General features: G+C 41.7%; 1 long non-coding RNA gene across 5 annotated transcripts; it reads left to right on the top strand.

Moving 5' to 3' along the window:
* The first annotated feature begins 860 nt into the window (after window positions 1–860).
* Window positions 861–10,207, top strand: LOC133442277 (uncharacterized). Of its 5 annotated transcripts, none has more exons than XR_009782537.1 (3): window positions 1,025–1,041; window positions 5,153–5,287; window positions 9,485–10,207. It is a non-coding gene; the product is annotated as an uncharacterized LOC133442277 (long non-coding RNA). The 5 variants fall into 5 exon arrangements; XR_009782536.1 differs by lacking the exon at window positions 1,025–1,041 and adding an exon at window positions 2,014–3,410; XR_009782533.1 differs by lacking the exon at window positions 5,153–5,287 and having other exon boundaries at window positions 861–1,041.
* The last annotated feature ends 2,274 nt before the right edge of the window (window positions 10,208–12,481 follow it).

Raw genomic sequence — 12,481 nt, 5'->3', positions numbered from 1 at the left:
TAATAATAATAATAATAATAATAATAATAATAATAATAATAATAATAATAATAATAATAATAATAATAATAATAATAATAATCTTGAGTCCCTCCAGAGCCAGACTTTCTTTAAAATTAAGTGCTCTTTGGAAATAGTTGTCAAGGAATTCTGGAGGCCTTTCAAATGTTCATTTTCTGCCGATTTCTCACTTGTTTTCAGTCCAGTACGCCGCGTAAATTAGCGAGAATTTGGTTATTTTTGTGAATACAGACCTGCAAATCAAAATTTAAAAAACACCCAGTCACACAGCAAACAAAAGAAGAAGCGAATGTCATGGATTGGTACTGAAAGATGGATAAGTGGAGGATGAGGGTCCTTGGAAGCAAATGGGCTCAAGACTTTAGCAGAGTACTGTAGTATTTTATGAGCAGATTATGAAATATCTTAGAATATAGAGTATTGTAGCATGCAAGGCCAACAGACTTTGGGAATAAAATGATCTTTATCATTATTTTTCTTGTTTTATCATTAGGCTATCTTTTTTTCTTGTTCCCTCGCACTCCGCAGAATGGAGATAACTGTAAGGTTTTCTCTTCAACATATGATGTCCTGCGAAATTAACGTGTCCCTTTTGCCAGATACCCGGTGCGTAATACCGGTGAGCTGCGTGTGCGCGGCGCACCGGGCTGGCTGCTCTGCTGCATCCTCTGCGCCGGACAATTTCAGAGTGTCCAAAGCCGATTCTATGCGCTTGTTAATTGAATCGGATTTCTTATACTTTAAAATCCACGCACACACTCACACACACACTCACACACACACACAGACCCATGTAGCTACAGCCCAAACTGTATAAGGGGTTTATCTAGCTCTGTAAAGCCAAAGCAGAGATATAAAGACACACACGGGACGACAGGGAGACTTTACCGCAGTGTTTGAACTGTTTTCAAATAAAAGCGTGTTCCCCTGCTGCTGCTGAGGTGTGTGTCGCGGGTGTGTGTGCAGGTGTGGGCGTGTGGATACCTGGCGTCTCCAGGGGACGCCTCGCTTCCTCTGCAGGTACGCACTGTTGCTTTCATTGTTTGTTTGGTGTTTGTTTGTTTGTTCATGTGTTTGTGGCTGTGCGCTGTTTGGGTTGAGTCGCGTCAATCATGTGACCGAGGTGACCGCGGGGGTCGCACCGCAAGAAGTTATCGAAAACTCTGACTGACATTATAAGTTAAAAGCAGGCGGGAACGCAGACGCCTCTCGTTTGGCCTGGGAGCGCGCGGAAGGCTAAAGTGCACGCGCACTCTTGACGCGCAGGCTGCTTCCTCCAGACTCTTCACTTGTAATGAGCTGATTTTATATAACCTACAATATCAGGCCTGTGGAGGACTATCTGACTACAATCTGTTTAGATCGGTCTTCTTTTTAGTGGAAATACCATTTACATTGTCTCCTGCATCCTAGGTCCTTTTAATTTATGAAATAGGACTAAACTTGAAACCCTTTTCAATCTATTAAATCAGTTTGGCAAATTCATGCTTATTTATTTTTAAAATCATGATTCTCTGGTCTTTATTTTTGATATAAAACACTGTTACATTATGGAATACTGAAAAATGATGATGCAGATTCTGTATTTGTCTGGAAATGAAGGTGCAATATATGCATATATATATATGTATATATATATATATATATATATATATATATATATATATATATATATATATATATATATATATATATATATATATATATATATATATACACACAAAGTGTGTGTGTGTGTGTGTGTGTGTGTAGGGAAGACTACAGGGTGAATGTTAACAAAAAAATGTATATAACTGCTACTATTTATCAAAATCCATTATATTCCTCATAGAAAAATCATAAAAACACTTTAACATTTAAATTTTAAATCAACAAAATGACTAAAAACGTTACCAGTAACTTCTCATTTGTGTCTTTATATATTTGTGGGGAAAGCATCCCCAGAGAAGCAAATGAAAACTTAAAATTGAAGACAATGATTAGTTCATTTCTTTCAGTTCTTCTTTTTCCTCAGAGTAATTTACTTTCTATTGTTTCAGCTTGTGTTCTTGCCTGCACCCACTTTGTCCTTAAGACCAGTACAACATTATAATACTTCTGGAACAAGACAGAGTGTTTCAGGCTGTTGTTGCATGACGACTGTTTCTGGGTTGTTTGTGAGGAAATTGCTTTGTGACGGAGGTCTGCTGGTGGTTGGACGCACTAGGACCCAGAGCACAAGCAAATTAAGGACAACCATCACATAAGAGGCTTAGTGCATCTAATCCATAGCGCTACACACACGGACACACACAGCATTTCATAAATATCCCATTTTGAAACAAGCATGCATGCATGTCCCAGAGGCAAACACTGCTATTGTATTTTCATTTAGTTTTCATTTTCTCCAAACTCTTTTATTCCCCTTGTTGACCTCAACTTCCATCCCACATTGTTAGAGCACCGTATGCTCCACTATTTCTCTCATCCTATTTTCATTAGCAAAGGGCCTTCAATGATTACAAAGCCAAGCACAAACTCGTTGCTTTTTTTTTTTCTAGACAATTATAGTCAGAACCAGAAAAATACTTGGAAAGGAGATCTTATCCATTTGCTGAGTGGATCCATCCATATCTTCCTGTTCATCAGTTTCATCAGCCTGTTTTTATTGTTAAATCAGTTGAACAATCTCTCCCAAAGGATCAAAACTGGAAAAGGATTTCAAAGTGAAATTGAAATGAAGTTTGACTAAGTCATGGCTTCTGAACAATCACTCTAATGAAATGATCCCGAGGCCCCGACTGAACAAAAACCCATTTTCCTTTCTTACTGGATAGTAAGAAAACAGACATTTTCCCAGAATCCCCTTCTCCAGGAGCCCTGCTTGTGTGCCTGCCGAGCCACTGTGTGATGTTTATGACCATAGTTTGTGTGTGATGCTGTTGATAACGGTGATATCTCCAGTACTTGGTGGTCTGTGGTGTGAGATGGACCAAACACCACCTCATCCCACACACAACCATGCATTATTTACACACACACACACACACTCTGGCACATGCACTTTCCCAGCTGTTTGGTACCTCTGGCATCACGTCGTTCGATACACACAGTGTATTTTTGTATGTCTGTGTGCTCACCGTGTGTTTATGGTGCATGTGTGAGTGTGTGAGACAGTTACACACTCACACATACACACACACACACACACACACGCACTGAGTTCAGCCGATTTATCATAATATGCTTTATCTGAAAAGTAAGTATCTTACCTCGGGATAAAGGGAGGAAAGAGGGGTTTGTGGCCAGATTGACAGAGGAAGGGTGGATGGAGAGAACCTAACGCTCTTTAGAGTGGAGCGCAGAGCCGGACCTTGACTTCTACTGCTGGATTGATCACTATTGATAAGGTAACTGAACCTTGTGGGGCAGGAAAGAGCGGCGTTGATAGAGGGAGCCTCGGGATGTGTTGTGTTTGTGTGAGAGAGAGAGAAAAGCTGGCCCCTGACACACAAGCGAGAGGGAAGGAGTGTAGGTTCTCTGCAAGGGACTGACTGGTAGCCATTGACATTATAACTGGAGGGAACTGGGTGGAAAGTTGGGGCGGATGGGGTGGGGTAGACAGAGGGAAGAGGACAGGAACGGGATGATAAAACGGGGCAGAAATGAGTGAGAGAGCGGCAGATGGGGAAGGGGGGGTGTGGGAGGGGCACGAGGACGGGGCAGGTTAGAGGAAGCAGGTTCTGAGGGTCTCACTGTTTTACTGCTTTTAATGTTTTTAAATGTAGAAACTTAAATTATTCCTATGCAATGTTATTCATGAGTGAACCTGTTTTTATATTGTACGCCTGCCAGCGAGTCTGTGTGTGGTTTAAATCACTTCTGTGTGAGTGTGTGTGTGTGTGTATATTGAGGTCACAGTGTGTTCACTCCTCATTTAAGTGATGTGAGGATTACTCTGCGTGAGTCCAGGCACCATGTGTCTCCCTGCATCTCTCATATCTGCAGAAGCACAATGGGCCATATGATATGGAGGTCCCACGCTGCGTGCAGGTGACCCTGACCAGTCCTGCATGTGGAGCACTCCTACATGCCATTAGTGTATGTACATGCATGCGCATGTGGGCCTGTGGGTGCGCGTCCGTCTGGAGGGATTTGGGTCGTCAGCAGTCTATTAGGAGTCTGGCCTAAAGACAAACTGAAGTCATTTATATAACGAGGAAGAGTATACATGTTATATGTAGATGGCTGTATTTGTACAACCAACCGGATTACTGTGTGTGGAACCAAAGAGCACCGTATATAGATGCACTTTAATTACATAATATATCTTATATCAGTTACATATAATTGAAGCTCATTGTACCAATGTTTTCTCTAAAAAAGATAGATCAGCCTAAATTTAAGTAAAATTCTGACAGCAACGAAAAAAAATCTAATTTGCACCATGAATGAATGAATGAATGAATTGTTTATTTCGGTTACATTACATTATTTGCAATTCAAACTGTGTGTGTGTGTGTGTGTGTGTGTGTGTGTGTGTGTGTGTAAATGACAAAACACTTTCATACAAGTTTACTCATCAGTTTCACACAAAAAATAATAATAAACTCTGTAACCAAAAAAGGAATAGGCTGAAGCCAAAGCTTATATTTGCCTACCCTGTACTTTCCAACAGAAAACCCAGATTATCTGCAATATGAAAGGAAACAAAAAGAGAAATTTCCCTTTAAATTGTTCTGCTTAACCAAATTATACTCCAATCATTTAGCATTGTAATCCTTAATTATTTTACTTTTCAATATTTTTTTAAAATTCAACAGAGATTTACACAGTTTCACTTCATCACTAAGTTGATTCCATAATTTGACTCCCAAAAATGAAACACATCTATATTTAACATTAGTCCTCACACAACATCTTTCAAAGACCCACAGCCTTCTTAAATTATAATTTGTTTCTCTTAATTTAAAGAAATGCTGAAAACAAGCAGGAAGGCTATTATTCTTAACTCGAAACAACATTTCTAATGTTTTTAAATATACAATATCTATGAATTTTAATATGCATGACTCTACAAATAATGTATTAGTAGTGAACACCAGTATTGTTATAGAATAACTTCATGTCTGGCTGACTAATATGTTATTAGGAAGAGTGCTGATGTGAACGTGGTCAGCCTCTGAGGGATGCGAGCGAAGCTGGCAGCGTGTCATGCTTAAGCCTGCTCGGGGAGCCGTGTGTTTGAGGCAGAAGAGGGAGAATCCGTCTGAACATGAGTTCATCTGTAAGTAATGTCTGGCCAGCATCTTGATCAGTTTCACAGACTGCAGACCCCCTGATGCGTGCATGTGTGCGTCCTGCTGTCTTCTGAGGGTCGACAGATTTCTAATCTGCTGCAGACAGCAGTAAGTGGGGTCTGCATGCTGCGCGCGCGTGTGTGTACGTACAGTACATACGTGTGTTAGTTAACTAAGGTCGTTTAGGCCCCTTTCTGACCGCCGTCTGGGGTCCGAGGTGTTCCACCTGTTCATGGTGTCACACACTTCTACAGTATGTACCATACATACATTTGCATCACTAGAACGTTAGAGGAAGCATGCAAAAATATTTGATGTTCATTTAGAAAGACCTAAAAACGTATTCGTATGTGAGTTCTTGTGCACGTTTTGCTGTTTGGCTCTGACAGTAGGTGTTAGAGAACGGTTGAGAAAATCACTGCTGCAACTACAAAGAGTGATTTTTTTGTCCGTTCAAATCTTCCTGTGTGATAGTGAGCCATTATAAATGTTATCATTTGAACGTGTGATTTTTCTGCTGAAATGTGCTCGATGAAAAACGCCTGTCCGGACAAACATGACAGAAGACAGTGGCAAGGTGGCAACTCTTGAACGGCTCAAGCACCAGTGACAGATATTCACAATGTTCTCACAGATTCAATTATTGAGAATAAAGAAACTTATTTCCAGCCACCACTTTAACACAGTTTATTTCAGAAGGCACAGTTTTAACTACCGATGATTCAATGATAAGATCTTTTCTTTGGTTATGTTAAGCTTTAAATTAGTTTGCATCACACATCTGTTGAGACAAGCAGCTCCATCACCGTCTGAATCTAATAATATTGACACTAAAAATTGACATTATTTTCTAACCCTTTTAAGTTGGTTATTATTTCTTTTTTCCTAAAAAGAATCCAGATTATGTGGCAAACTACTATTATACTAACTACCACTCGAGTCATTCTAACGACCCACAGACTCAGGTGTCATCAGTTATACTGCAGGAACCCCAACTAGTGACTAAATATGACTCCAGAAACTGATTTATGTTTCTCAAACTCACACAGTCTCCAGCTCGTGAAGATAAAGCTCCTGTGTGCATCCATGCATGACTGTGTGTGTGTGTGTGTGTGTGTGTGTGTGTGTGTGTGTGTGTGTGTGTGTGTGTGTGTGTGTGTGTGTGTGTGTGTGTGTGTGTGTGTGTGTGTGTGTGTGTGTGTGTGTGTGTGTGTGTGTGTGTGTGTGTGTAAAGGGCCCCTGGACTAGTGTTTTGAGAGCATGTGTGTGCTGGTGTGGTGAGGGAGGGAGGAAAGAGGGGGGTATTTGTGCTGCTGGTGCTGGTACAGTAGCTTGCGCCCCCACCACCCCCCTAACCTCCACCCCCTCCCCCCACCTGCGACCCCACCACCACATATGGCAGAAGGCAGCAGTAGTAATTATGGAAGTGGAGCAACAGGCCCTGAGCCCCGCTAATCCTCGGCCACACTCCGACACGTGCCGCACTGATGCATACACCCACCCTATGCATACACGTACATACACACTCAGGGGCCGCGGCTTCGGGGACGCTGCTCGGACTCATGTACACACATGCACGCACTGCACATTCAGCGATAAACTTTATCAACTGCATCTAAATATCTAAATATGTTCAGAGCAGGTGGGCTTGCTGCTGGTACCTGAGAAGGCCGACACACACTCTTATGACTTGCAGACCACACCAGGAGTGCACGTCTCTCTCTCTCTGCATCCGTAGACATTTTAACATGACTTGTGTTTGATATCCATCATGGCGTCGTGCACTTCATATGGAGCTGAAGCTGCACACCATGACAATGAGGTGAAATGCACCAATACAACACAAAGAGTCCATTTTGATCAGCATAAAGCACCTTGCCCTCCGAGACACACACACACGGCGACACACACAGACACACAAAACTTTTTAACTGTGACGCACAAGGGGACACGGCCACAATGGCTCTCTTATTGTTAATTGGCCGTCTAATCCTGAGGAATGTGTGTGATTAGTGCGGCCCGGTGGGTCAGGATCTTGCTCAACACTCTTTTTCACAATAGGAACGCTGTAACAGAGATCTGTGCGGGAGCACACAGCGATGCCCACACACACTCAGGGGGCAGAGGTGTGCAGGACACAGGTTGTGCAGACGTTTGAGCATCAGGGCATGTGTCCAGACTCTTGGGGGCCAGGGGGGCCCTCACACCTCGACAAAGTGACCACACATACACAGCAACATACCCAGGATGCAATTCAACTAAGCCGAGCATTCTCAAAGATGACAATAATAATGCAAAGTGCCCAAGTGGATAGCAACCAGTAGACAGGTAGGAAATGTCTAAAAACTCGGATACGCCGTTGCTCTTCATAAAATATGAGAAACACTGCACGGTCCGCATTAAAACGACTGGTACCCCTCTACAGCTCTAGTCCATCACCATTTTGAACATCATCACTGCTATTAACACAGCTTTTACTTAATCAGTTAAACATTTAAACCAACTGGTTCCTGAACTTTTCTCTTTGAGTGCATCTTCAGAGGCATGTGGTGCAGCCACAAAGCACAATATGCATTTAACCATCTCCCAGTGGAGATGTGCTTAGCTCTGCTGGCTATGAGTTTAAATTAGTTATTTGCAAATATTTATTGTTTGGAAAAAATGCCCCCGGATTCATTTTGGACTCCAGCTGTAGGATGATTTGCAGTGCATGCTGCAGTGGTCTGCAGGCAACCCGGTACCAGCCGTACCTCAGTTTACAAGACAGAGATATTCTTTACCAATGTATAGGTAGGAACCGGGTGTGTGTGTGTGTGTGTGTGTGTGTGTGTGTGTGTGTTCCCTAGGAGGTCTAGCCAGGCTGCATCACTGCTGACACACTGCTGCTGGTAAATCCAGCTTAGTGTGTCTAAAACAGGCCTGCAAAATCTGCCACAGGGCACCTAATGCTAGGGCCGCTGTCACCCTCAATCACTCACACACAACTAATCCCCACGCTGTGACCCAACACAGACACACACCCCCGCACACACACACACACACACACACACACACACACACACGCACACATGGCTTGGGCCCATTCAGCCTGCCAGGCCAGTCCTAGTACCAGGAGACACCAGCCACAGGGTCAACATTTCATGTGGATGGGATGGGGGGGGATTGAGGGGGTGAGGGGGTGAGGGGGTGGGGGGAGAGTGCGGTGTGTCGGGGTCTGAGGCGGAGGGGTTTTCATATGTGAGGTGGAGGTAGCACAGGTGAGCAGTCAGAGGGCAGGTGAGCCGGGCAGTTCAAGGAGGAGAGGGGGGCTGCATAGAGGGATGATGCAGAGGGAGGAAAAGCACGGAGAAGACGGATGGGAAGAATGTGGGGCGAAGAAGGAGAACAGAAGCACAACATGTTTTACAGAAAAAAAGCTGTTTAACCTCAAACTGTTTCCAGTAATAAAGGGTAACCATCAAAAACAAGTTCTGCTCTTCCCTTCAAATCAAGTAATTCAGAGTGTGATGTGTTAAACTCGTTACATTATTTGAAAAAAGTGATAAACATAATGCTGAATGTAAAAGATGAGTGTTAAAATGCTTGAAAAAAGTTCTCATAAGATAAAAGGCTTAAAATGATCAGGAACTATTTACTTTGAAGGTTAACATAACAAAAGAAAAGATCTTATCACTGAATGGTAGTTAACACTGTGCCTTCTAAAATAAACTGTGTTAAAGTGGTGGCTGAAAATAAGTTTCTTTATTGTCAATCATTTAATTCGTGAGAACAAGGTGAATATTGGTGCTTAAGACGTTCAAGATTTGCCATCTTTGCTGTTGTCTTTTGTGATGTTTGTCCGGACAGGCGTTTTTCATCGAGCACATTTCAGTGGAAAAACCACAGGTTCAAATGATAACATTTATAATGGCTCACTGTCACACAGGAAGATTCAAACGGACAAAAAATTCACTCTTTGTAGTTGCAGCAGTGATTTTCTCTAACAAGAACTGTAAGAGCCAAACAGTGAAACGTGCACAAGCTCCCCTTCTCTAGTAATTACAGTCCAGTTTAGTTGGTCGGCATGACAACTCTAAAAACTCTGACTCGTTGGTGTCACTCTAACTTTTATTTCTCTCTTCTTTTTTTTTTTGCTTTTTTGCAATTTAATTGTTTCTAACCAGTTCTCTCCATCTCCTCTGCAGGTTCCTGAGCACGCAGTGAAGATGAAGAGTCCAACATTGGACTGGGGAGTCTTTAGCCTATTAGTATGTAAACAGTGTTTCTGACACGATAATCATTTAACCTTTAGCTTTAGACCACGCTAGTAGACACAACACTGGCATGGGCCTGACGTAAGCCAGGACAGGTCAGATGGGAAGAATTATACCTTTTGTATTCATCTTTTCTTTATCTTAGAAGACATGGAGCTCTCCTGGTCATAAGGTAAGAGGACAAGAGACATTTAAGCAAATAAAGATCCAATCTAACTTGGGACATCTTCCACTTGTTGATCTAATGAGACAAGCCAGGCCTTTTCTCGCTCTCCGAGAGTCGCACACATGCAACGCTGTCTAAATCTTCACTGTGTCAGCAAACAAAGTGAGGATCCACTGTTTTTATACTCCCCATCTTAGTTACAGGGTTAATTGTGACTAATTCATTTGTCCATATCCCCAACTCCTCTTATTGGCCTTATTTTTTCCGGTCTGTCGTGAGGTTTGATCTTCAACCTGAAGAATTACAATGTGTGGCTCCAACAAAGATGTTTCTAGAATAAGGTGGTTGGGCAGTTCAATTTAAAGGCACTGATTGCGAATTAAACAGATAATAGAAAACAGTGATGTTGTATGACATGTTACAAAATCTGTTTTTGAATTATGTGAGAGTCTATATCCTGCTTTAATAAAGTGAACACATAAACATATTCCTACTCTGTCCCTGCTATGTTTTTTTGTTAAAGTGTGAGCACGTACATGCACAGATATGAATATATTATCAGGCTGCAGGCTACATTTGATACTTGAACAGGAAGGTTTGTGGAAAATCAAGGTAGGACAAATATAGCCTACCTGCACATAGGAACACATACTTTTACCTTTGGGAATCAATAAAGTATTTTGAATTCGATTAAATAACACGTTATAATACCAGAATTCGCTGCCTCACACACAAATACATCATCTCAAAAAACCTACAGGTATTAATAGTTGCAAGAATCAACGTAGCTCTCCCTAAACTGAGAGGTAGAAACAAGAAACTTCCATAAAACGTCGAGCGGAATCTGGACGCAGGTGCAACACTGCCATCTAGTGGTCGTACGAGGAAACTGCTCATCCCCGACAGTAGAGGCCTGAGATCAGACGTGACGTTGTTGCTGAAGTCAGTGAACACCAGAGGTGGAAAAAGTACAAAAATATTGTACTTAGGTAAAAGTACAAATTTTCTGCTTGAAAATTACTTAAGTAAAAGTAAAAAGTACCCATTAAGAAAATTACTTAAGTAAAAGTATAAAAGTACCTCAACTTAAATATAATAAAGTACAAAAAGTACATGGGTTAAAATGTACTTAAGTACAAAAGTAAAAAGTACAAAGTACAAAGTACAAAATTCAAAGTACAAAATTATTTTCAAAAGGATTGCAAAGAAATGAAGAATCCAAGAATTTGCTTACAACTCTAAATAATGGTGATATTATTCTGACCCCTTTAGTGTTTTTTTCCATTACCCCATTTTAATTTCTCCCTTTTTCTCATCACTGCTGCTGTTCCCCATTGGCCCCGCTGACAGGTTCACCCCCAGCCTGTAGTATGCAGTGACAACATTAAGCAACCCCAGCTGATAAAGGATGAGACTTTTGAACTTTTAAATGCCAAAACCACCTTAGAAGGGGTGGAATCAAAGAATGGTGCGCATGGACACACGTGGGCTGCCGCTCAAGGCTGATTTATGGTTCCGCGTTACACCAACGTACCCTACGGCGAGGCTCTGCGTCGATTTAACGCGGAACCATAATTCAGGCATCAGTCCTCCTCGGTACTCGACGCGACGGCGGTTCCTCCGGCCTTCCGGCCCGCCTCTGCGGCGTAACTCTCCCGGGAGCTGCGGCTCCTTCTCGGTATATTCACGCGCCCCCCTTCCTTCCCGTCCGCCTCATGGTTCCGCGTTAAATCAACGCACACCTTACGCCGTAGGCTACGGCGTAGAGTGTGCGTCGCCGCGTACCCTACGCTGTAACTCTGCGCCGGTGTAACGCGGAACCATAAATCAGCCCCCGCTGTGCTGTTCTTTAATTTGTAGCGAGTAACGACGTGTCCAATTTTAAATGTAGCGGATTAAAAGTACGATTATTTCCTTGAAAATGTAACGAAGTAAAAGTAAAAGTACAGAAAAATGAAAGTATCAATAAAAGTACAAATTCTCAAAAATCTTACTTAAGTAAAATAACGAAGTACTTGTAGTTCGTTACTTTACACCACTGGTGAACACCTGCATACATGTGGTAGTCCCACTATTTTCTTCTATCAGAGGTTTGTATTTATTACTGAGCATTACCTCTAACCAGTACTTGAGTTGAGGGGGGATGAGGGGGGATGGCATCCACCCTGAAATAAAAATGCTCAAAATCATCCCGCCTGTAAAACTGCCATCCCCCCCTTTCCATCCCTTATGTCATTTCATCAATGAATGTGGTTTTACTGCTATTTCAACATTTAGAGTCATCACCAGAAAAATAACACCAGGAAAATGTGACAATTTTCATCTTTTTAAGGTAAATTTTCACTTGAAATAAGTAGAAAAATCTGCCAGATTTATCTTCTTATTACAAGCAAAAAAATCTTGTTCCACTGGCTGATTTTGCTACTTATTTCAAGTGAAAATCTACTTGAAACAGGTGAAAATTGTTGTTTTTTGTAGTGATGAGTCTTGTTTTAAGTGTAATGAGATTTTTTTTTACTAAAATGAGACATTTTAACTAGAAATAAGACAAATATTCTTGAAGATTTTGAGTTTTTGCAGTGATCCATTTTACTTATCCTGTGAAGGACAGAGTCATATTGATAAGTTCAGAAAACTGTTTTTTATTTTTGTGTTTTGATGTATTTGATGTAAGCCCAGTGGATATTTAAAGCTTACAGAAGGCTGCATTTAACTGCTGCTTATTCCTGCAGTATTTCTGCAGGTGTTTTGGTCACTGCTAT

Source organism: Cololabis saira, chromosome 4 (genome assembly GCF_033807715.1).
Source record: "Cololabis saira isolate AMF1-May2022 chromosome 4, fColSai1.1, whole genome shotgun sequence".
In the NCBI taxonomy this organism is placed as follows: Eukaryota; Metazoa; Chordata; class Actinopteri; order Beloniformes; family Belonidae; genus Cololabis; species Cololabis saira.
The sequence above is the reverse complement of the archived record's forward strand: the minus strand, read 5'-3'. Positions and strand labels throughout refer to the sequence as shown.